Source organism: Budorcas taxicolor, chromosome 18 (genome assembly GCF_023091745.1).
Source record: "Budorcas taxicolor isolate Tak-1 chromosome 18, Takin1.1, whole genome shotgun sequence".
Taxonomy (NCBI): Eukaryota; Metazoa; Chordata; class Mammalia; order Artiodactyla; family Bovidae; genus Budorcas; species Budorcas taxicolor.
The window spans coordinates 5,198,322-5,221,334 of record NC_068927.1 but is presented as its reverse complement, the minus strand read 5'-3'; the positions used below and the strand labels follow the sequence as shown (position 1 = coordinate 5,221,334).

The 23,013-nt window shown below is 40.9% G+C and overlaps 1 protein-coding gene across 1 annotated transcript in view; it reads right to left on the bottom strand.

The window, feature by feature from the left end:
• The window catches only part of CNTNAP4 (contactin associated protein family member 4), a 273,276-nt gene that overhangs the window by 229,327 nt on the left and 20,936 nt on the right, over window positions 1–23,013 (bottom strand).

Sequence of the window (23,013 nt, the reverse complement as noted above, 5' to 3'; positions counted from 1 at the left end):
CTCCAGTATTCTTGCCTAGAAAATCCCATGGACGGAGGAGCCTGGTGGGCTATAGTCCATGTGGTTGCAAAGAGTCAGACACGACTGAGAGACTTCACTTTCACTTTCACTTCACAGACAGTAGGCCAGCAAGATTTAATACATCTGACAACACCAGATGGTCTAGACAATGTGGGCCAAGAGAAGCTCCAACATCCTGCCAGTGGGAGTGTAAACATGAGAATCTACTTTTTAAAAAAAAAAAACAATTTATCATCAGCTTGCATGTTTTGAACCTCTGCTTCCCATGGCCCATCGACCCCACTGATATGTATGTCCGCCTCAGTAGAGCCGCCCGATAAGAGTGTTATACAAATGCTAGTATTAACTGTCGGAAAAGGCAATGACACCCCACTCCAGTACTCTTGCCTGGAAAATCCCATGGACGGAGGAGCCTGGTGGGCTGCAGTCCATGGGGTCGCTAAGAGTCGGACACGACTGAGTGACTTCACTTTCACTTTTCACTTTCATGCATTGGAGAAGGAAATGGCAACCCACTCCAGTGTTCTTGCCTAGAGAATCCCAGGGACGGGGAAGCCTGGTGGGCTGCCGTCTATGGGGTCGCACGGAGTCGGACATGACTGAAGTGACTTAGCAGCAGTAGCAGTATTAACTGTGTGCCATCAGGAAAACGCTGGGGAGCATTAACCTAGAGCAACTCTTGTATTTATTCACAGGGATACGTGTGCAATTTCTAGCAACAATGCTCATAGCAGCAAAAATTGACAATCTGAACATTTACTGATCAAATAAGAGATAAATAAATTATAGTACTTTTCACAATGGAATAACATACAGCAGTAAAAGGAACTACGCCAACGGACACCAAAAGAAAAAACAAAAAGGTGCGATCTTAGAAATAAAAATTTTAATGGAAAAATTGCTATAGAAGACCATATAATATATGCTGATAGTTTTGAGAATCTTAAAAACAAGCAAAGCTAAATACAACATTATTTAGGGACATATGTGATGAGGAAAATACTATTAAAAAACAAAGAAATGAAAAGCACAGAATTCAAGACAACGGTCACTTCTGAAGGAAGGCAGGGTGTGTGTGTGTGTGTGTGTGTGTGTGTGTGTACATTCACATACATACATGTATATATCAATAGGTATATAAGGGTATATATGAAATACATATATACATGTCTTATCTATTCTATTATGTATGTCACATAGCCAATAAAAAGGAAGGTACAAACAGTAAGGAAAAGTGTAAGAATAGTCTTATGTTGACATTTTATTCAGCTAACTCTTCATTTCATGCAGTCTTTAGATTTTCATCAGAGAAGGCAATGGCACCCGACTCCAGTACTCTTGCCTGGAAAATCCAATGGACAGAGAAGCCTGGTGGGCTACAGTCCATGGGGTCTCTGGGAGTTGGACACGACTGAGCAACTTCACTTTCCCTTTTCACTTTCATGCATTGGAGAAGGAAATGGCAACCCACTCCAGTGTTCTTGCCTGGAGAATCCCAGGGACGGGGGAGCCTGGTGGGCTGCCATCTATGGGGTCGCACAGAGTTGGACACGACTGAAGTGACTTAGCAGCAGCAGCAGCAGATTTTCATATTATACAATTACTAAGCTGTAGCCAGTTTTGCTCTTACCAGATAATATTTCTCTTATATTTAGGATTTAACTTATGTTGGTAATTAAAAACCATGCAGGATTATTGTCACAATTTTTATATTAACAATGAACATTTTAATTTAAATAAATCTAGGAATTACATAGATTCACCTGAAATTTTATGAAGTCTATGCAGTTTGAACATAGTTTTTTTTAACTGTCACTAGTAGTTTTATTGCTTAAATATTCAAACTACAATATTTTTCTGCAGTGCTGCTATTTGAAATATACACTTTTCCTTCAAGTTAAAGGTTTAAAGTATAAGTGGTTAGTAAAAATTTACCAACTTAACATTTGAATGCTTTTCAAAAGAATTTGCTAAAGAGAGCATTCATTTTTTAGGATTGTCTCATTTTCATTTAAAGTCCACTTTTTCTTCTTTCACATCTTAAATTCTTTAACTCTTAAAACAGACTGATAGTCCAGAGTTCCTTCTATTGATCCGCTTAAGTACTGACACTGTCAATCTAGTTGTAATTCAAGAGTTAAGAAATGTAGACATAGAAAGACGTAACAATCTGTGAAGTGTTACACTCAAGCAACAACCAAAATGCTTCCGTATGCTGTGGGAACTATGATGTACGTGTTTGTGTGCATAAATGAGCACATACATATATGGGGTGTGTGCATGTGTGGGTGTTGTGTCAACCGAAACTATAATAACCTGTGAATCACTATCAGTATTCAGGTATAAATGTGACCCCAAAAAGCTAGGCTGTTTCACTGCAATTCACAGTCAATTATGCAGATTCAACTCAATGCTTCAGATGTAAAATGACTCTCTAGTGCAATCACTCTAGAGGGCATACACTTATTGCACACTTGTTTTTGCCACCATAAATTGAGAATCAATACTGTTCTACTTTTAGCTTAAAAAGAATGAGATTAATCTAAGAGAACGGGTGTTTATCCCATCTGGGGGAGAAGGACACGTGATATGGGAAAGCGATCAGTGGGGGGGTGGGGGCGGGGAATAGACGAGGGCTTCAGTGTCAGCTACAGTTCTAGCTGTTGGCCTGAGTTGTGGTTGCATGAGTATATACATTTCCCCACAATCTGTGGTATGTTCGTTTAGCAGTAAAATATTCTAAAGTTATCCTTACATAGAACTAATAATAATGAACACACGTGTTCAGTGAGCACTCTGCTAAGAACTTAGCACCATTTCACACGTGTGAAGTGAAGTGAAAGTCACTCAGTTCTGTGGGACTCTTTGGGACCCCATGGACTATTCAGCCCATGGAATTCTCCAGGCCAGAATACTGGAGTGGGTAGCCTTTCCCTTCTCCAGGGGATCTTCCCAACCCAGGGATTGAACCCAGGTCTCCTGCATTGCAGGGGGATTCTTGGCGAGCTGAGCCACAAGGGAAGCCCAATAATACTGGAGTGGGTAGCCTATCCCTTCTTCAGCAAATCAACAATTTTTACCATTCCTCTTTGAGATACTAATATTATTTTACAGATGAGGTAAAATTAAGACACAGAATTTGGTTAATTTGCTCATCTCCTTGTGATGAGACCATGATATATTTAAACACTACATCAGATCATCCTAATATCTGGTCCCTTCACCAAGTACATATGTAATATATGTACATATATTCTATATGTATGTAGCATACATATAGTTATATATTAGTATGGCACCCCACTCCAGTACTCTTGCCTGGAAAATCCCATGGACGGAAAAGCCTGGTAGGCTATAGTCCATGCGGTCGTGGAGAGTTGGACACGACTTGGCGACCTCACTTTCACTTTTCATTTTCATGCATTGGAGAAGGAAATGGCAACCCACTCCAGTGTTCTTGCCTGGAGAATCCCAGGGACAGCGGAGCCTGGTGGGCTACCGTCTATGGGGTCACACAGAGTCAGACACAACTGAAGCGACTTAGCAGCAGCAGCCACAGCAGCAGCAGCAGCAGTAGCAACAATGTATTATATACATCTCATCCGGTCCCATCACTTCATGGGAAATAGATGGGGAAACAGTGGAAACAGTGTCAGATTTCATTTTGGGGGGCTCCAAAATCACTACAGATGGTGATTGCAGCCATGAAATTAAAAGACGCTTACTCCTTGGAAGAAAAGTTATGACCAACCTAGACAGCATATTCAAAAGCAGAGACATTACTTTGCCAACAAAGGTCCGTCTAGTCAAGGCTATGGTTTTTCCTGTGGTCATGTATGGATGTGAGAGCTGGACTGTGAAGAAGGCTGAGCGCTGAAGAATTGATGCTTTTGAACTGTGGTGTTGGAGAAGACTCTTGAGAGTCCCTTGGACTGCAAGGACATCCAACCAGTCCATTGTGAAGGAGATCAGCCCTGGGATTTCTTTGGAAGGAATGATGCTGAAGCTGAAACTCCAGTACTTTGGCCACCTCATGCGAAGAGTTGACTCATTGGAAAAGACTCTGATGCTGGGAGGGACTGGGGGCAGGAGGAGAAGGGGGCGACAGAGGATGAGATGGCTGGATGGCATCACGGACTCGATGGACGAGAGTCTGAGTGACCTCCGGGAGTTGGTGATGGACAGGGAGGCCTAGTGTGCTGCGATTCATGGGGTCGCAAAGAGTCGGACACGACTGAGTGACTGAACTGAACTGAATATGTATATGTACAATATTTGTACTTATATACATATGAATATAAACATATATATGCATAATATATAGCACAGTATAGTTATACTGGTGTCATGCATTTATTATATATATACAATTATGCGTATAATATATAATTGTATTAACAACTATAATGCATATATGTACAGGCATGACATACATATATTACAATATACATATGTGTACTACAAAATGTACGTGTATGTTTATGTATATATACTGTATACAAGCTGACCCTGTATAAATGCTAAGTTGGCCATCAATCATAAGTTTAACTGATGGCATAGAATTATTATATGGCCTTCTTAGGTAGGCCCTGGGGATGGGCCCCTAAAGGCTCCGCCTCCTTCTTGAAAGCACCCTATCTCACTACCTCTAGAGTCCAAGGAGGCAGTGGCATAGGGCACAGCCTCCAAGTGAGGCAAGAGGGAGGAAGTGCTGGGCCCTAGCAGGGGCCAGGAGAAAAGACAGACAGACGGGAGAGAGAGGATACTGTTTCCAAGCTGAGGAGAGCTGTAGGCATTTATCCACAGAAATATAGGCTTATGTATTTCTGTGTAAATATATTTATATTCACATATTACATATGTATTAATATACATGTATTCACTACTATATATATTATATATACATGTGACATATGTTAGTCACTTGTACATACAATATGTGGTATAATTTCATGTGCTCAGTCACTCAGTCATATCCAACTCTTCTGTGACCCCATGAACTGCAGCCCGCCAGGCTCCTCGGTCCATGGGATTTCCCAGGCAAGAATACTAGAGTGGGTTGCCATTCCCTTCTCCAGGGGATCTTCCCACCCCAGGAACTGAGCCCAGGCCTCCTGCATTGCAGGCAGATTCTTCACCATCTGAGCTATGAGGGAAACCCTTGAGGTCCCCTGAGACAAATTCTGTATGGCGTTACTTATATATGGACATGCTCAGTCATGTCCAGCTCTTTGCGACCCCAAAGATGGTAGCCCACCAGGCTCCTCTGTCCACGGGATTTCCCAGGCTAGAATACTGGAGCGGGTTGCCATTTCCTTCTCCAGGGGATCTTCCTGACCCAGGATTGAACCTGCATCTGTTGCATTGGTAGGAGGATTCTTTACCACTGAGCCACCAGGGAAGCCCAAAAGGGGCACAGGAGAGCGTGAAAGACTTCAGTCACCAGTGAAACTTAAAAACACTGTCATCAAGGGGGAAGGCGTCTACAAATCAAAAGGGTAGCAAGGTATGTTTGGTTAATTTATGTTTTTTTCTATCAGAGGAAGATATGAACGTCACTCTTACTACTCTATGCTTTTTCAAAATTATATTACTCTTTATACAACTTTTCATAGTCATATTAGAACTTCCACATTAAACTTGTTATATAGTGAGAACTGTATAAATATTATAATTTTTTGTAATTACAGAATTTTTTGTTAATTTTTTCATTTTTTTGTTTTGATTCACACATTTAGAGAATTATATTGGAATATACATATATATACATATTTCTTACTATACTTACATAATTATTTTAGAATATACATTCACCCTGGAGGGGGCATGGCAACCCACTCCAGTACTCTTGCCTGGAGAATCCCCATGGACAGAGGAACCTGGCGGGCTACAGTCCCTGGAGTCTCAAAGAGTTAGACACAACTGAGTGACTGAGCACACGCAAACGCACACACACATGCACATTCTAAGGGGAAAAAGCACCTACTTTCTGTTGAAACATTTTCATGTGCATGCATGTACACACACGCACAATGACACACAAATCTACAGCTTTCAAGCCAATATCTCAGAAAACATACTGTTTACTCCTTACTGTGAGAGAACTTACCATTGTCATTACAAAGACAACGATAAATTAGATCTCTGGCAAACTGTGTATATGAATATACTCAATCAGTTCAGTTCAATCGCTCAGTTGTGTCCGACTCTTTGCGACCCCATGAATCGCAGCACGCCAAGCCTCCCTGTGAATCACCATCTCCTGGAGTTCACTCAGACTCACGTCCATCGAGTCAGTGATGCCATCCAGCCATCTCATCCTCTGTCGTCCCCTTCTCCTCCGGACCCTAATCCCTCCCAGCATCAGAGTCTTTTCCAATGAGTCAATTCTTCGCATGAGGTGGCCAAGTACTGGAGTTTCAGCTTCAGCATCATTCCTTCCAAAGAAATCCCAGGGCTGATCTCCTTCACAATGGACTGGTTGGATGTCCTTGCAGTCCAAGGAACTCTCAAGAGTCTTCTCCAACACCACAGTTCAAAAGCATCAATTCTTCGCAACTCAGCCTTCTTCACAGTCCAACTCTCACATCCATACATGACCACAGGAAAAACCATAGCCTTGACTAGACGGACCTTTGTTGGCAAAGTAATGTCTCTGCTTTTGAATATGCTGTCTAGGTTGGTCATAACTTTTCTTCCAAGGAGTAAGCGTCTTTTAATTTCATGGCTGCAATCACCATCTGCAGTGATTTTAGAGCCCCCAAAAATAAAGTCTGACACTGTTTCCACTGTTTCCCCATCTATTTCCCATGAAATGATGGGACCGGATGCCATGATCTTTGTTTTCTGAATGTTGAGCTTTAACATATTAGTATGTATATATATAAATCACCCATGGCTTATGTAGAAGAAAATGCATAGAAACTTATAGGCTGCTACCAGAAATGAATTCTTGAAAACTAGAAAATCATTTTTGTCTTTGACTCAGCTCTAGAAAAAATACTGATAAATATTTACTTGTTTTGAGTTGCAGCAATATGTTATTTTTTAGATTTAAGCCACTGATTGACAAAGTTAGAAGCTCATGATTCTTCGTTTTCTGAATGTTGAGCTTTAAGCCAACTTTTTCACTCTCCACTTTCACTTTCATCAAGAGACTTTTTAGTTCCTCTTCACTTTCATAGCCTCTTACAAATACAGATTCAAGCTAATATTGAAAGCATTTTAATATAGCTTAATTGATAGTAATTTAATTTAATTTTACAAAGGGCTTTATTTCATAATTTTTATAAGTAAGTAAAAGCTGCTTAGGTTTTAATAACAGTAAATCAATTTTCTTAATCTCTGTGCAATACAATCTGTACTAAGATAATAGATGTATGTTATTGGCTGCTTATGTTCTTGGTGCTGTCTGTGTATTGAAAGTGAAAGTGAAAATGAAGTCGCTCAGTCATGTCCAACTCTTTGCAACCCCATGGACTGTAGACTACCAGGCTCCTCCTGCCATGGGATGCTCCTGGCAAGAGTACTGCAATGGGTTGCCATTTCCTTCTCCAGGGAATCTTCCCAACCCAGGGATCGAACCAGGGTCTCCCGCATTCCAGGCAGACACTTTAACCTCTGAGCCACCAGGGAAGCCATGTCTGTGTATTAAATATTGACAAATACCTTATACCATTTGATACTATTAACTCCATTGTACAATTGAGGAGGAAGGGACACAATAGTTAAACATTTACCCAAAGTCACAGAGCTGCTGTTCTGAGGCACACACTATTGAAACTGGTAATCTAAAGTATACTTGCAAAAAATAGGGCTGATTTTCAGTAACATTCAGCTTAGTTGCCACTGAGTAAAACAACTTTCTCTGTTATTTGGAAGACCTGCCAAAATCAGTTGCATGCCTCCTGATGAATCACGTTTCCCATGGGAATACTCACTACAGAAGGATAGGACAGGACAGAAAAAGACAGGCAGGAAACATGCTTAATATCTTCAGAAACTTTCCATACACCAGAAGTGAGACCTTCCACTGGGAGCTTTAGAGACACTGGCATCTCAGTCGTTTCAGAAAACAGTAGAATCCAAACATTCCATGGACAGATTGAGGGTTAGGAATGCCTTTCCCTTCAAGAAATCTATTTGTTTAAAATGCTTTATTCCAATCTGTATTATTGAAATTGTCATTCAGTTGAAGTTGTCATTCAGTTGAAGTTGGAAATAATGGATTAATTTAGGAAAAGTGTGGAATTATGCTGACTTACATCAAAAATATTGTGTACAAGGCAAGCTTTCATCCCCACAGTGAGAATACAATATTGTTCTTTAACCATAAGTCCAACCTGAGTTAGTTCTACAGATTATTCAGGTCCAGTTTCAGGATTTCAGAAGGAGTCCCATCTTCCTGCCCTAGCATGACACAGGATCCAGACCCTGAAGACCACTCCTGCCCAATGAGAGACTGAATATACAAATGTACAATGACCATAGTACATACAAAAATAGAAGTTCTGACTCATAATGTGTAGCAACCAGCCCAGGAGCCAACCTACTATCCTCAGTAGCCTGTTCAGGAAACCAAACAGTAACTGCTGTAGCAATTGGCTCCAAATAGCCAACGCTTGGTAAATACCTTACAGCTTTCCAATTTGTGTACCTGCTTTCAACTTGTGTGCATGTGTGCTCAATTGCTCAGTTGTGCCTGACTCTTTGCAACCCCATGGACTGTAGCTTGCCAGGCTCCTCTGTCCAGGGGATTAACCGGCAAGAATACTGGCTCAGGTTGCCATTTCCTCCTCCAGGGGATCTTCCCAACCCAGGGATGAAACTTGCATCTCTTGTGTTTCCTGCATTGGTAGGCAGATTCTTTACCACTGAGATACCTGGACTGGATAAATCTCTGCCAAATACAGAGGAACCGAAATATGTACACCTAATCAATCACATAGGATGGCTCATTCCTGATTACTGTGTCTAAAGCTTCCCCCGGCAAACAGCTTGCAATCAAAGCATACCTGATGCCTTCTTTTGTGTGTTTGTTTTTCACAATAAAGCTTTCCCTCACCCCTTGCCAGCATTTGAGTCTCTGTAGAACACAAGTGATGGTAGCTGACTCCCTTGCTATAGCAAGCTCTGAATGAAGAGTCTGTGTTCTCAATGAAGGAAACTATAAACAAGGTGAAAAGCCCTCAGAATGGGAGAACATAATAGCCAACAAAACAACTGACAAAGAATTAATCTCCAAAATATATAAGCAGCTCATGCAGCTCAATACCAGAAAAACGAACAACCCAATCAAAATGTGGGCAAACGACCTAAACAGACATCTCTTCAAAGAAGACATACAGATGGCTAATAAACTAATGAAAAGATGCTCAACATCACTCATTATAGAAAAATGAAAATCAAAACCACAATGAGTTATCATCTCACACTGGTCAGAATGGCCATCGTCAAACAGTCTACAAACAATAAATGCTGGAGAGGGTGTGGAGAAAAGGGAACCCTCTTACACTGTTGGTGAGAATGCAAACTAGTACAGCCACTATCGAGAACAGTGGAGATTCCTTAAAAAACTGGAAATAGAACTGCCATACGACCCAGCAATCCCACTGCTGGGTATACACACCGAGGAAACCAGAATTGAAAGAGACACGTGTACCCCAATGTTCACTGCAGCACTGTTTACAATAGCCAGGACATGGAAGCAACCTAGATGTCCATCAGCAGACGAATGGATAAGGAAGTTGTGGTACATATTACTCAGCTATAAAACGGAATGCATTTGAGTCAGTTCTAATGAGGTGGATGAACTTGGAGCCTATTATACAGAGTGAAGTAAATCAGAAAAAGACAAGTACAGTATATTAACACATATATATGGAATTTAGAAAGACAGTTCTGATGATCCTACATGCAGGGTGGCAGAGGAAACACAGATGTAAAGAACAGGCTTTTGGACTCAGAGGAAGAAGGTGAGGGTGGGATGATTTGAGAGAAGAGCATTGAAACATGTATATCACCACATGTAATGATGGCAATGATGACCAGTACAAGTCTGATGCATGAAGCAGGGCATGCCAAGACGGTGCATGGGGACAACCCAGAGGGATAAGATGGGGAAGGAAGTAGGAGGGGGTTTCAGGATAGGGGGGACACATGTATACCTGTGACTGATTCATGTTGATGTATGGCAAAAGCCATCATAATTTTGTAATTATCCTCCAACTAAAATTAATTAATTGGAAAAAAAAAAGTCTGTGCTTTTTCTCATTTCAGTGGCCTTCATTGATTTCCATGTCAGTGAGGTCCTCCCAGCTCCGCAGGTCCATCCTCAAAGTTGTAACCACCCTAAGCATTCACTCAGCACATCAAAGAAAAGCCACAGAAGCCCATCCTAAGAATTTACAGAAGACCCAGTTTATGTTTGAAAAGTAGCATCAATCTCTTGATTTTATATATATATATATATATATATATATATATATCACTTTTATGGAACATGCACTTACAGTAATTCATCCTAGCTACAGAGTATTGTGTTGAGCAAAAACCATTTTCTGGAACAATCTGAACAACCTTTTTGGCCAATCTAATACAATCACGGAGGGAGGTTTATAACTTCCCCATGACTTGCCCTATTCCAGGTCACTATGACTTGCTTTGTCTGGGGTGTAGTTTAGCCAGGACCATGCTAATTTGGAAACCACTAAAATAGATTTGCAAATTAATTTCTATCCAATGGAGAGCTTTGTTCCTTTTGCAAATTTCTTTATGCTTTTTGTACTGTTTCATAAAGCTATTTAAAGGTTGAAGAAATGGCTGTGGTATCACACCCCATCCCTTTCTCCCTGTGTAACTATGTCAACTGACAGTGTGTGGAGGCAGCTACCACATAGTGACATTCTGGTGAGAAAAAAGAAAAAAGAAATTTTAAGGAGTAGTGATGATACAACTGGGCATGAATAAAATATAAGTTTTCATAAGAGTAGGTGACAAAATATGGGCCTATCCTGATTTTTCTCTCTCATCATTACCTAAAATAACATTTCAACTCAATTAGCTACCACTGAGTATAGATCACTGCTAAATTCTTTAGCTTGTATAGTGATCTGTCTTTGACATGAAAATTAACATTCACTGAGGATACCACTGTTAGATATAAGACAAGCATGAGCTTCTAACTTTGTCAATCAGTGGCTTAAATCTAAAAAATAACATATTGCTGCAACTCAAAACAAGTAAATATTTATCAGTATTTTTTCTAGAGCTGAGTCAAAGACAAAAATGATTTTCTGGTTTTCAGGAATTCATTTCTGGTAGCAGCCTGTAAGTTTCTATGCATTTTCTTCTACATAAGCCATGGGTGATTTATATATACATAGTCATATATATACACATACATATATATACGTATATATGCACATATATGTCTAGGCATATATATATATATAATGTATATATAAATGCTCTTTGATGTTAATAGGATAAACTTTCACTTGGAGGCAAACATTGGCTTACATACCCCAAGTTACAGCCTTGAATAGCTTTCCCAGTTAATGGATTAATGGGGAGGCAGTTAACTTTTAATGACAGCACAGCCAGAGGCTGATTGATTTTAGAGGTTTAATAGCAACTATTTGAAGTCCAGATATTAGGACAAGGAGACCTACAAATTCACCAAACAAAACCATCCAAAGGTGAAAGGGTGGAAGAAATAATTAAAAAGTAGAGACAGTATCAGAGTTCTAGGAATCTGTATGCAACACAAGCCTTTACTGAGAGATGAATGACCACATGTGACACCATGATGATGTTTCTGAATCTAAGTGCCTCCTGCTCGCTGCACAATAGGCCAGTATATAAAGAGACAAGTTGTTGGGGTGGGGAATAGCAACTTTATTCGAAAAGCTGGCAAACCGAAAAGATGGTGGACTCATGCCCCAGCGAACCACCTTGCCTGATGGAATTCAGGCTTCTTCCAAGAAGCGCACAAGTAAAATCAAACTTTTCCTGGTCCTGGCCAGCCTCCAAGGGGATGTGTTAATTTCTTCCTCTCTGCTCTCATTTACTGGCGGGCCTGGTCAAGATGTTTCCTGTGAGCTAAACAAGGATATTTGCGCTTAATGTACTTTACCTAGGGGCAGGGGCACCAGAGAAGGGCCCTTATGTATAATTTAAGCTTACAGGCAACATCCCTTTAGTGATTAACTTGCAATAGAATGTAAAAGTTTCTTCTCTATTACAATAAATAGATTTAAGACTTGTAACCATATCTCAAATTCATTCCTTTTATGACCAAGTCTAAATTTCAGAACTGACTTATGACTAAAAAAGGACTTAAAGAGAAAAGCTTTAAGCAGGTATAAAATTCAAAATCATTCAAATAATAGATTGCAGAATACACTAGGTTTAAAACACAGCTATAAAGGATTCTCTCATAAATTTTGGATTTTTTTGGAGTGGAGGTGGGAAAGAGTTTTAGAACATTAATAGGTGCATAACATGGATACGATAAAGTATGTTTTGAATTAATGAAGAGGAAGCCCAGTCAAAAAATTCTCATGTAAGATTAAAAATGCACAGTTGGAAAAAATGACAATAAAGTAAAAATGATGTTCACTAACATGAGGTTTATGCTGCTGACAATCTCAACATACAACATACAGTCAAGCAAGAAAAGTGATGAAAGGCTTAGAAAGTATCACATATAAATAAACCCAAGGAAGTTTTGCCTACATTTGCTCATACACAGATTCTGCAATGTAGGCAAAGTGAACTCATATGTAGGAGTTTATGTGAATCTTCATCGATTTATTGCAAACAATATAGATTAACTTGCCTTTAAACCTATGATAGAAGAACTAAAGTCAAATGGCAATGAAGGTGAGGCTTTAAAAGAAAATAGGTTTAGATGTTTAGTGTAAAGAACTTTTCTTCCATCTTTTTCTTTCATTCTAATAGGTTCATATAAAGACTCTGGAGTGATGCTCAAATTAATGCAAACAACTTGTTTTTCACAGCCCAGGAATAGAGGCAGAGGAATGGCCACTGTATTAGATTGCTGTTGCTGCTGTAACAAATGACCACAAACTTAGTGTCTTAAAGCAACACAAATGTATTAGCTTACAGATCTGGAGGTCAGAAGGCCAAAATTAGTTTCACTGAGCTAAGGTCAAGGTGTCAGCAGGGTGATATTCCTTCCCAAGCTCTAGAGGAGAATCTGTTTCCTTCCCCTTCCCAGCTTGCAGAGGCCGACTGCACTGTGCGTGGCCCTCTGATCGCTGCTTGCATCACCATATCTTCTTCCTGACTCCTCTGTCTCCTTCTTACGCTTATTCTTGTGATTATACTGGACCCAACTGGATAAAGCAAGATAATGTCACCATCTCAAGAGCCTTAATCTAATCACATCTATGAAGTCCCTTTGCCAGTCACTTTGTAAGGTAACAAATTCAAAGACTCCAGGGATTAGGAGGTGGACATCCCTTAAAGGCCACTGTCCTAGCTACCACAATTGCCAAACTGTAGGTATAGAATCAAAAATGTGATTTTTTTTTCAGATTCAAAACATTTCCCAGAGACTGTTAAAAGGTAGTTTTGAGTCTGGTGTAGTGACACACATATACTGCTTTGATGATGAAACTTTCTATTTTGACTAAGCCACTGGAGTTAACAATAATGGAATCTCCATGTGTGATTATAATTTGAGAGTGGTAAGACTGGACCTTTGCCTACAAAGGTCTGTATAGTCAAAGCTATGGTTTTCCCAGTAGTCATATATGGATGTAGGAATTGGACTGTAAAGAAGGCTGAGTGCTGAAGAATTGATGCTTTCGAACTGTGGTGTTGGAGAAGACTCTTGAGTGTCCCTTGGACTGCCAGGAGATCAAAGTAGTCCATCCTAAAGGAGATCAGTCCTGAATATTCATTGGAAGGACTGATGCTGAAGCTGAAGCTCCAATACTTTGGCCACTGGATGTGAAGACCCAACTCACTGGAAAAGATCCTGATGCTGGGAAAGACTGAAGGCAGGAGAAGGGGACGACAGAGGATGAGATGGTTGGATGGCATCACCGACTTGATGGACATGAGTTTGAGCAAGGTCCAGGAGATTATGAAGGACAGGGAAGCCTGGCTTGCTATAGTTCATAGGGTCGCATAAGAGTCAGACATGACTGAGCAACTGAACAACAATAACAAGACTGTATCGTTCCCAAAGTCACTTGGAATATTATCCTAACTGTTTTGCCCAGAGTCCGAGTCCCCAAAACTGAGAGAACAAGATGTCCACGGCAATGCAAAAGCATGAAGGGGTTTTATTTCTAGCTCGAGCCAGGGCCCCCTGCCACATCCTACGCAGTGGAGTAGAGCAAGAGCCCAGAGCCCAGATTTACAGCAGTATTTATAAGTTTAGAACAAAGACAGGGAGTTGGCAAGGGTTGATTGGCTGCAGGGGTTTCCTGGTATTTACTGATTGGTCAGTTATCATCCCTCTGATTGGCCAGAGTTATTATCTTTCTGATTGGCCAGAGTTATCATCCCTGGAAGCCCCGAAGCATGACTCAGGGATTATTTTTGGCCTAGTGCACCTCTCTGAGCCTGTCATGGCTCTGGTGAGGTTGTAACACTAACCATCTCTTCAATACACAAAGCTGAAAGAGGTTCTTCTTTTCATTGTGAGCGCCTGCTTCTTCTCCAGGTTTCAGCCATAGTTCCCCATTCTTTGTGAAACCCCTCCTCAACCACCATTCCTCCCCTCCCACAGGAGGGTCCCTCCTTAACCTGACTGGGCTTCTACTAGGATACCTTTCAGGTGATCTAGGTCTCCACCTGTTGGGATGAAAGTGAATGGTCAGTACCATGAGTTACCCATCACCTCTTTCAGAACCCAGAACATAGCACAGCATAGTGACGACAAGTCTAACCTCACAGCCATCCTCCAGGGGCTCAAGTCCCGCCTCTACCAGTTACTGAAGGATCTTAGGCACTTTATTTAAACTGCCTCTTTCCACCTTTAAATGGGGATGATAGTACTAAGGTAAGCTTTCTGAGAATTAAATGTCAGCATATCAAGAATATTGGTAGCTGGTATATAGTAAGTATTGTGTAACTGTGATCGCTACCTTAAATAATTACTAGTATAAATTCAAAACTTTTGGACTTCCCTGAAGAATCTGCCAATGCAGGAGACAGGGGTTTGATCGCCAGTCCAGAAAGATTTTACATGCCATGGGGCAACTAAGCCTATGCACCACAACTATTGAGCCTGTGCTCTTGAGCCCAAGAACTGCAACTACAGAGCGCACATGGCCCAACTCCTGAAGCCTGTGTGCCTAGAGCTCGTGCTTGGCAACAAGAGGCCACCACAACAAGAGGCTCGCACACCGCAACTAGAGAAAGCCCATGGGCAGCAAAGACTCAGAGGAGCCAAAAATCAGTAAATAAATAAAATTATAAATTCAAACATTTCAAGAGTTGGAACTGAATAAAATTTAGCTGGCTATCTCGTACAAAAATCTTATTGTTAAGAATTAACCCTTAAGAAAGAGGAAGAGAGGGCAGCCTTTAACATGTCCAATCACATTGTTAGCGTCCCTCTAAAAAAACTGGCACAGAATTATCAACCTAAAAAGGAAGTTAAATGTCCTTGGGATGCACTGTTTTTCTATTAAGGGATAATTTTTAAAGTTCCAAAAGGCCCTGTTTTTCTTTATATCTCTTGAATTTTAGAGTCCTTTGCTTCATTTAATCCAGAAAAATAGAATTTAAGACCAAATGATGCAGAAATTGAGCGGCCGTGATTCATAAGGAAAGTGGAAAGGATTCAGAGGACACAGGCATCTCTTCATTTAGACATCTCTGATGATGTAGTTAGAATGTTCGGGGCATTCACGCTGTGCCCGGCTACCTCACACGCGAGTGAAGTCAGAGCAATGACGACCTCCTGAGTATGCGCTATTTCCATTAACTGATTATTTTCAACCTGAAATTGCCATGTTTCAGACTTTGATTCCTGGAGGGAAAATTGGGTAAGCCTCACTTCAGTTCCTGTTCCAGTCATATTAGATGATATTCTGACATTTCAGAACAAATACTCCATTTTATTACCAAATTATTTTGAGAGTTGTTATTTGTATCTCAAAATATCACACTTAAAGATGAAGGCTCAAGTCCTTCACAGTGATAAATTTTTTGGCAGATAAATACATTTTAATAGGTGAGTCCACAAAGCTATTTTAATAAACCGCTATTTCTAACTAAGGGGCAGGCCAGTGGGGGCGGAAGACAGACGAAGATGACTAGAAACAATAAGCTTCTCTGAATGCTAACATAAAGTTAGATGGAGGATATTTCCAGTTCATTGGCTGAGATTATTGTGTTTGATCTCTCATAATTGAACCAGGGATGAGCTTGGCTGGCCTCCGGGATTGATTTCCACCGTTTTTGGCAGCTTCCTTAAAAACTGGCTGAGCAGGTGTAAGTCAGCTCAATGGGAAAACAGGCCAATTCCAGTTCTAAGTTCTGGAACACTCCAACAAGACTACACTCCCACCAGAGAACCATCACTGTTTCGAGGACATGTGGACCTTCCCCGCCCCTGATCTCAGGTAGCATCTCAGCATGGCCACCAGGGCCAGATGCGTGAGCCACTCTGTAGACAGAGTCTAAGGTGGCCCCAGAATTCCAGCCTGGTGAAGAACCTTGTATAATCCTCACCCCCCCCTCCCTCCCTGACTGCAGGCAAAACCTGTGAAAACCTAGTGATATGGGATATCACTCCTGTGATTAGGTTACATTATAAGCAGAAGCGATCCTGCAGATGTAATTAATTAAAATCCTTAATTTAGTTAACTTTAAGTTACATCCTAGGTGAGTACGACCTAATCAGGGAAGCCTTTCAAGAAGTCTTAAAGGCCAAAGATACAAAGAAGTCAGAGAGGACCGGAAATAAGTAAAACTGTTTCCACTGTCCTCCAGAACACTGTCACGTGTTTCTTACCATACAGAGATCTCCAAGACTTGAGAACATCCCCAAACTGACAGCAAGCATGAAACTGAGGGCTTCAGCTGCAAGGTAATTCTGCCAGTAAGCATGGGAGTTGGGAGAGGATTCCAAGTCTCAGATGAGACCACAGGATGCATCTTTCATCTCTTTAAAATTACTGTAACCCTGCCAACATCCTGATAACATTCTTTCATAACTAAACCATGATGTTAACAACTAAATGAGTTTTACTGGCAACTCATTTACTTCTTGGTCTTTAAATGTTTACAAACATACATATTATTTGCAAATACCACTTTTAAAATTGCTAATTTTATCTTAGATATACGACCTACATCTTGAATTAGAAATCCTATCATGATTTACTGTTGGCCTCAAAATACAACTTCCTATGGCAGAAAGTGAAGAAGAAGAGCCTCTTGATGAAAGTGAAAGAGGAGAGTAAAAAAGTTGGCTTAAAGCTCAATATTCAGAAAACTAAGATTATGGCATCTGGTCCCATCACTTCATGGGAAATAGATGGGGAAACAGTGGAAACAGTGGCTGACTTTATTTTTCTGGGCTCCAAAATCACTGCAGATGGTGACTGCAGCCATGAAATTAAAAGACGCTTACTCCCTGGAAGGAAAGTTATGACCAACCTAGATAGCATATTAAAAAGCCAAGACATTACTTTGCCCACAAAGGTCCATCTAGTCAAGGCTATGGTTTTTCCAGTGGTCATGTATGGATGTGAGAGTTGGACTGTGAAGAAAGCTGAGAGCCGAAGAATTGATGCTTTTGAACTGTGGTTTTGGAGAAGGCTCTTGAGAGTTCCTTGGACTGCAAGGAGATCCAACTAGTCCATCATAAAGGAGATCAGTCCTGGGTGTTCATTGGAAGGACTCATGCTGAAGCTGAAACTCCAATACTTTGGCCACCTCATGCGAAGAGTTGACTCACTGGAAAAGACCCTGATGCTGGGAGGAATTGGGGGCAGGAGGAGAAGGGAACAACAGAGGATGAGATGGCTAGATGGCATCAGCGACTTGATGGACATGGGTTTGGGTGGACTTCGGGAGTTGGTGATGGACGGGGAGGCCTGGCGTGCTGCGATTCATGGGGTTGCAAAGAGTCGGACACGACTGAGCGACTGAACTGAACTGAAAAAAATCTTTAAATATTTGTCATTTGACTATAGTACTTAATTAGCTTAAACATGAGCCAATTCCTTAGAATAAATCTATATGCACACATCTTATTGGTTCTGTTTCTCTGGAGAAACCTGAAAATGGAGGGAAAAATTGGCTTAAAATGATCCTTGCAACTTAAAGGATGATGATAGTATTACAAACAGTCATGATGTGTCATGTTGCTTTTCAAGACTACCATGCTTAAAAACTGGTGACTCCCATAATAGACAAAACTCAAGAGTCTCATTCAAAATATTTCTCTTTTCAATGCTAATTTTTGTATTTTTCTACTCTTCCTTCTCTGGAATTGGAAAAAACGGTGTATAGTTTTTACTTTGTTTTCATGTGAATAAGTTATCATTTTCATATTAATTCCTACAAAATGCTGTTGAGTTGACCAAGTATTTGTTACCTGCTCCTACCATCATCACTCCAAAATAAAAGACATCCTCTCCTTGACCCATCACTCAGATAGATACTTCGCTAACATGTCATTGCATCTAATCTACCAGAAAGTGACCTTGCAAGTAGCAGCTAAGGCATTAATAGGATGAACTGATCCATGATGCTGTACCAAGGATATCTTAACTGGAGCCCTCTAGAGAAAACTGCTAATAATAATAATAGTTACCTATATTGCATACAATGTCTTAGCCTTGTTAAATTCTTACAACAACCTTGTAAGGAAGATATTATCTCCATTTTCTAGATTGGGAACTGAAGGTCAGAGGATGTAAATTTCTTGCTGAAGACTTTATAGACTTTTTTTTTCTCCAATTCAACATCTTTAATGACTTCATTATGCTACCAGCACTTTGGCCTTGGAGTACAAAATGAAGCAGGTCAAAGGCTAACAGAGTTTTGAGAAGACAATGCACTGGTTATAGCAAACACCCTCTTCAAACAACACAAGACTCAACACATGGACATCACCAGATGGTCAATACAGAAATCAGATTGATTATATTCTTTGCAGCCAAAGATGGAGCTCCATATAGTCAGCAGAAACAAGACCAGGAGCTGACTGTGGCTCAGATCATGAATTCCTTTTTGCCAAATTCAGATTTAAATTGAACAAAGTAGGGAAAACCATTAGACCATTCATGTATGACCTAAATCAAGTCCCATACAATTATAGAGTGGAAGTGACAACTAGATTCAAGGGATTAGATTTGATAGAGTGCCTGAAGAACTATGGATGGAGGTTCATGACATTGTACAGGAGGCAGGGATCAAGACCATCCCCAAGACAAAGAAATGAAAAAAGGCAAAATGGTTGTCTAAGCAGGCCTTACAAATAGCTGGGAAAAGAAAAGACACAAAAGGCAAAGGAGAAAAGGAAAGATATACACATTACAAATGCAGAATTCCAAAGAATAGCAAGAAGAGATAAGAAAGCCTTCTTCAGTGATCAGTGCAAAGAAATAGAGGAAAACAATAGAACGGGAAAGACTAGAGATCTCTTCAAGAAAATGAGAGATACCAAGGGCACATTTCATGCGAAGATGCACACAATAAAGGACAGAAATGGTATGGACCTAACAGAAGCAGAAGACATTAAGAGTTGGCAAGAATACACAGAAGCACTATACAAAAAAGATCTTCATGACCCAGATAACCATGATGGTGTGATCACTCAACTAGAGCCAGACATCCTGGAGTGTGAAGTCAAGTGGAAGCATCACTATGAGCAAAACTAGTGGAGGTGATAAAATTCTAGTTGAGCTATTTCAAATCCTACAAGATGATGCTGTGAAAGTGCTGCACTCAATATGCCAGCAAATTTGGAAAACTCAGCAATGTCCACAGGACTGGAAAAGGTCAGTTTACATTTCAATTTTAAAGAAAGGCAATGCCAAAGAATGGTCAAACTACCGCACAATTGTACTCATCTCACACACTAGTGAAGTAATGCTCAAAATTCTCCAAGCCAGACTTCAACAGTACGTGAACAGCAAACTTTCAGATGTTCAAGCTGGATATAGAAAAGGTAGAGGAACCAGAGATCAAATTGCCAACATCCACTGGATCATAGAAAAAGCAAGTTCAGTTCAGTTCAGTCGCTCAGTCGTGTCCGACTCTTTGCGACTCCATGAACCGCAGCACGCCAAGCCTCTCTGTCCATCACGAACTCCCGGAGTCCACCCAAACCCGTGTCCATCAAGTCGCTGATGCCAACCAACCATCTCATACTCTGTTGTCCCCTCTCCTCTCTCCCTCAATCTTCCCCAGCATCAGGGTCTTTTCAAATGAGTCAGCTCTTAGCATCAGGTGGCCAAAGTGTTGGAGTTTCAGCTTCAACATCAGTCCTTCCAATGAATATTTAGAACTAATTTCCTTTAGGATTGATGACTTTGATCTCCTTGCAGTCCAAAAGACTCTTAAGCATCTTCTCCAACACCACAGTTCAAAAGCATCAATTCTTCAGTGCTCAGCTTTCTTTATAGTCCCACTCTCACATCCATACAAGACTACTGAAAAAACCATAGCTTTGACTAGACGGACCTTTGTCGGCAAAGTAATGTCTCTGGTTTTTAATATGTTGTGTAGGTTGGTCACAGCTTTCCTTCCAAGGAGCAACCGTCTTTTAATTTCATGGCCACAGTCACATTTGCAGGGATTTTAGAGCCCAAGAAAATAAAGTCTGTCACTGTTTTCATTGTTTCCCCATCTATTTGCCATGAAGTGATGGGACCAAATGCCATGATTTTCACATTTCGAATGTTGAGCTTAAGCCAGCTTTTTCACCCTGCTCTTTCACTTTCATCAAGAGGCTCTTTAGTTCCTCTTCACTTTCTGCCATAAGGGTGCTGTCATCTTCATATCTGAGGTTATTGATATTTCTCCCAGCAATCTTGATTCCAGCTTGTGCTTTATCCAGCCTGGCATTTCACATGATGCACTCTGCATCTAAGTTAAATAAGCAGGATGACAATATATAGCCTTGACGTACTCCTTTCCCTATTTGGAACCAGTCTGTTGTTCCATGTCTGGTTCTAACCGTTGCTTCGTGACCTGCATGCAGGTTTCTAAGGAGGCAGGTAAGGTGGTCTCGTATTCCCATCTCTTTAAGAATTTTCCACAGTTTATTGTGATCCACACAGTCAAAGGCTTTGGCATAGTCAATAAAGCAGAAGTAGATGATTTTCTGGAATTCTTTTGCTACTATGAACAAAGCTAGGGGAGGTAATGGAATTCCAGTTGAGCTATTTCAAATCCTGAAAGATGACGCTGTGAAAGTGCTGCACTCAATATGCCAGCAAATTTGGAAAACTCAGCAGTGGCCACAGGACTGGAAAAGGTCAGTTTACATTTCAATCCCAAAGAAAAGCAATGCCAAAGAATGCTCTAACTACCACACAATTGCACTCATCTCACACGCTAGTAAAGTGATGCTTAAAATTCTCCAAGCCAGGCTTCAGCAATATGTAAACCATGAACTTCCAGATGTTCAAGCTGGTTTTAGAAAAGGCAGAAGAACCAGAGATCAAATTGCCAACATCCTCTGGATCATGGAAAAAGCAAGAGAGTTCCAGAAAAACATCTATTTCTGCTTTATTGACTATGCCAAAGCCTTTGACTGTGTGGATCACAATAAACTGTGGAAAATTCTGAAAGAGATGGGAATACCAGACCACCTGACCTGCCTCTTGAGAAACCTGTATGCAGGTCAGGAAGCAACAGTTAGAACTGGACATGGAACAACAGACTGGTTCCAAATAGGAAAAGGAGTACATCAAGGCTGTATATTGTCACCCTGCTTACTTAACTTATATGCAGAGTACATCATGAGAAATGCTGGACTGGAAGAAGCACAAGCTGGAATCAAGATTGCTGGGAGAAATATCAATAACCTCAGATATGCAGATGACACCACCATTATGGCAGAAAGTGAAGAGGAACTAAAGAGCCTCTTGATGAAAGTGAAAGAGGAGAGTGAAAAAGTTGGCTTAAAGCTCAACATTCAGAAAAAGAAGATCATGGCATCCGGTCCCATCACTTCATGGGAAATAGATGGGGAAACAGTGGAAACAGTGGCTGACTTTATTTTTCTGGTCTCCAAAATCACTGCAGATGGTGACTGCAGCCATGAAATTAAAAGACGCTTACCCCTTGGAAGGAAAGTTATGACCAACCTAGACAGCATATTAAAAAGCAGAGACATTACTTTGCCGACTAAGGTCCATCTAGTCAAGGGTATGGTTTTTCCAGTGGTCATGAATGGATGTGAGAGTTGGACTATAAAGAAAGCTGAGCACTGAAGAATTGATGCTATTGAACTGTGGTGTTAGAGAAGACTCTTGAGAGTTTTTTGGACTGCAAGGAGATCCAACCAGTCCATCCTTAAAGATCAGTCCTGGGTGTTCACTGGACCATGGGGTCGCAAAGAGTGGGACACGACTGAATGACTGAACTGAACTGAACCAGGGGAATCCCCAGCGATCCAGTGGTTAGGACTCCCCAGTCTCACTGACGGAGGCCCAGGTTCTATCCCTGGTCAGGGAATCCTGCAAGCCATGCAGTGGCCAAAAGCAAAACAAAATAAGCTCTATACCCAGGCTCTAGAGATCACTGAGTCACAATCAGGAAAGAGGAATCGGTGTAACAAACCTTCACTGGGATATCATTTCAGCTCTACCTATTTCTCCCCGACCAGTTTTTAAATGCCCACCAGGCACACTTCCTTTGCTAAGAAGACCTGAGGGTCTGCATATCAGAAACTGACCCCACTGATGGGACTGTGATCCTGCAGATGGTTTACAAGCCAGCTGGCCAATATCCATGCAGACAGCAGGGCCCTGGGAGAGCAAA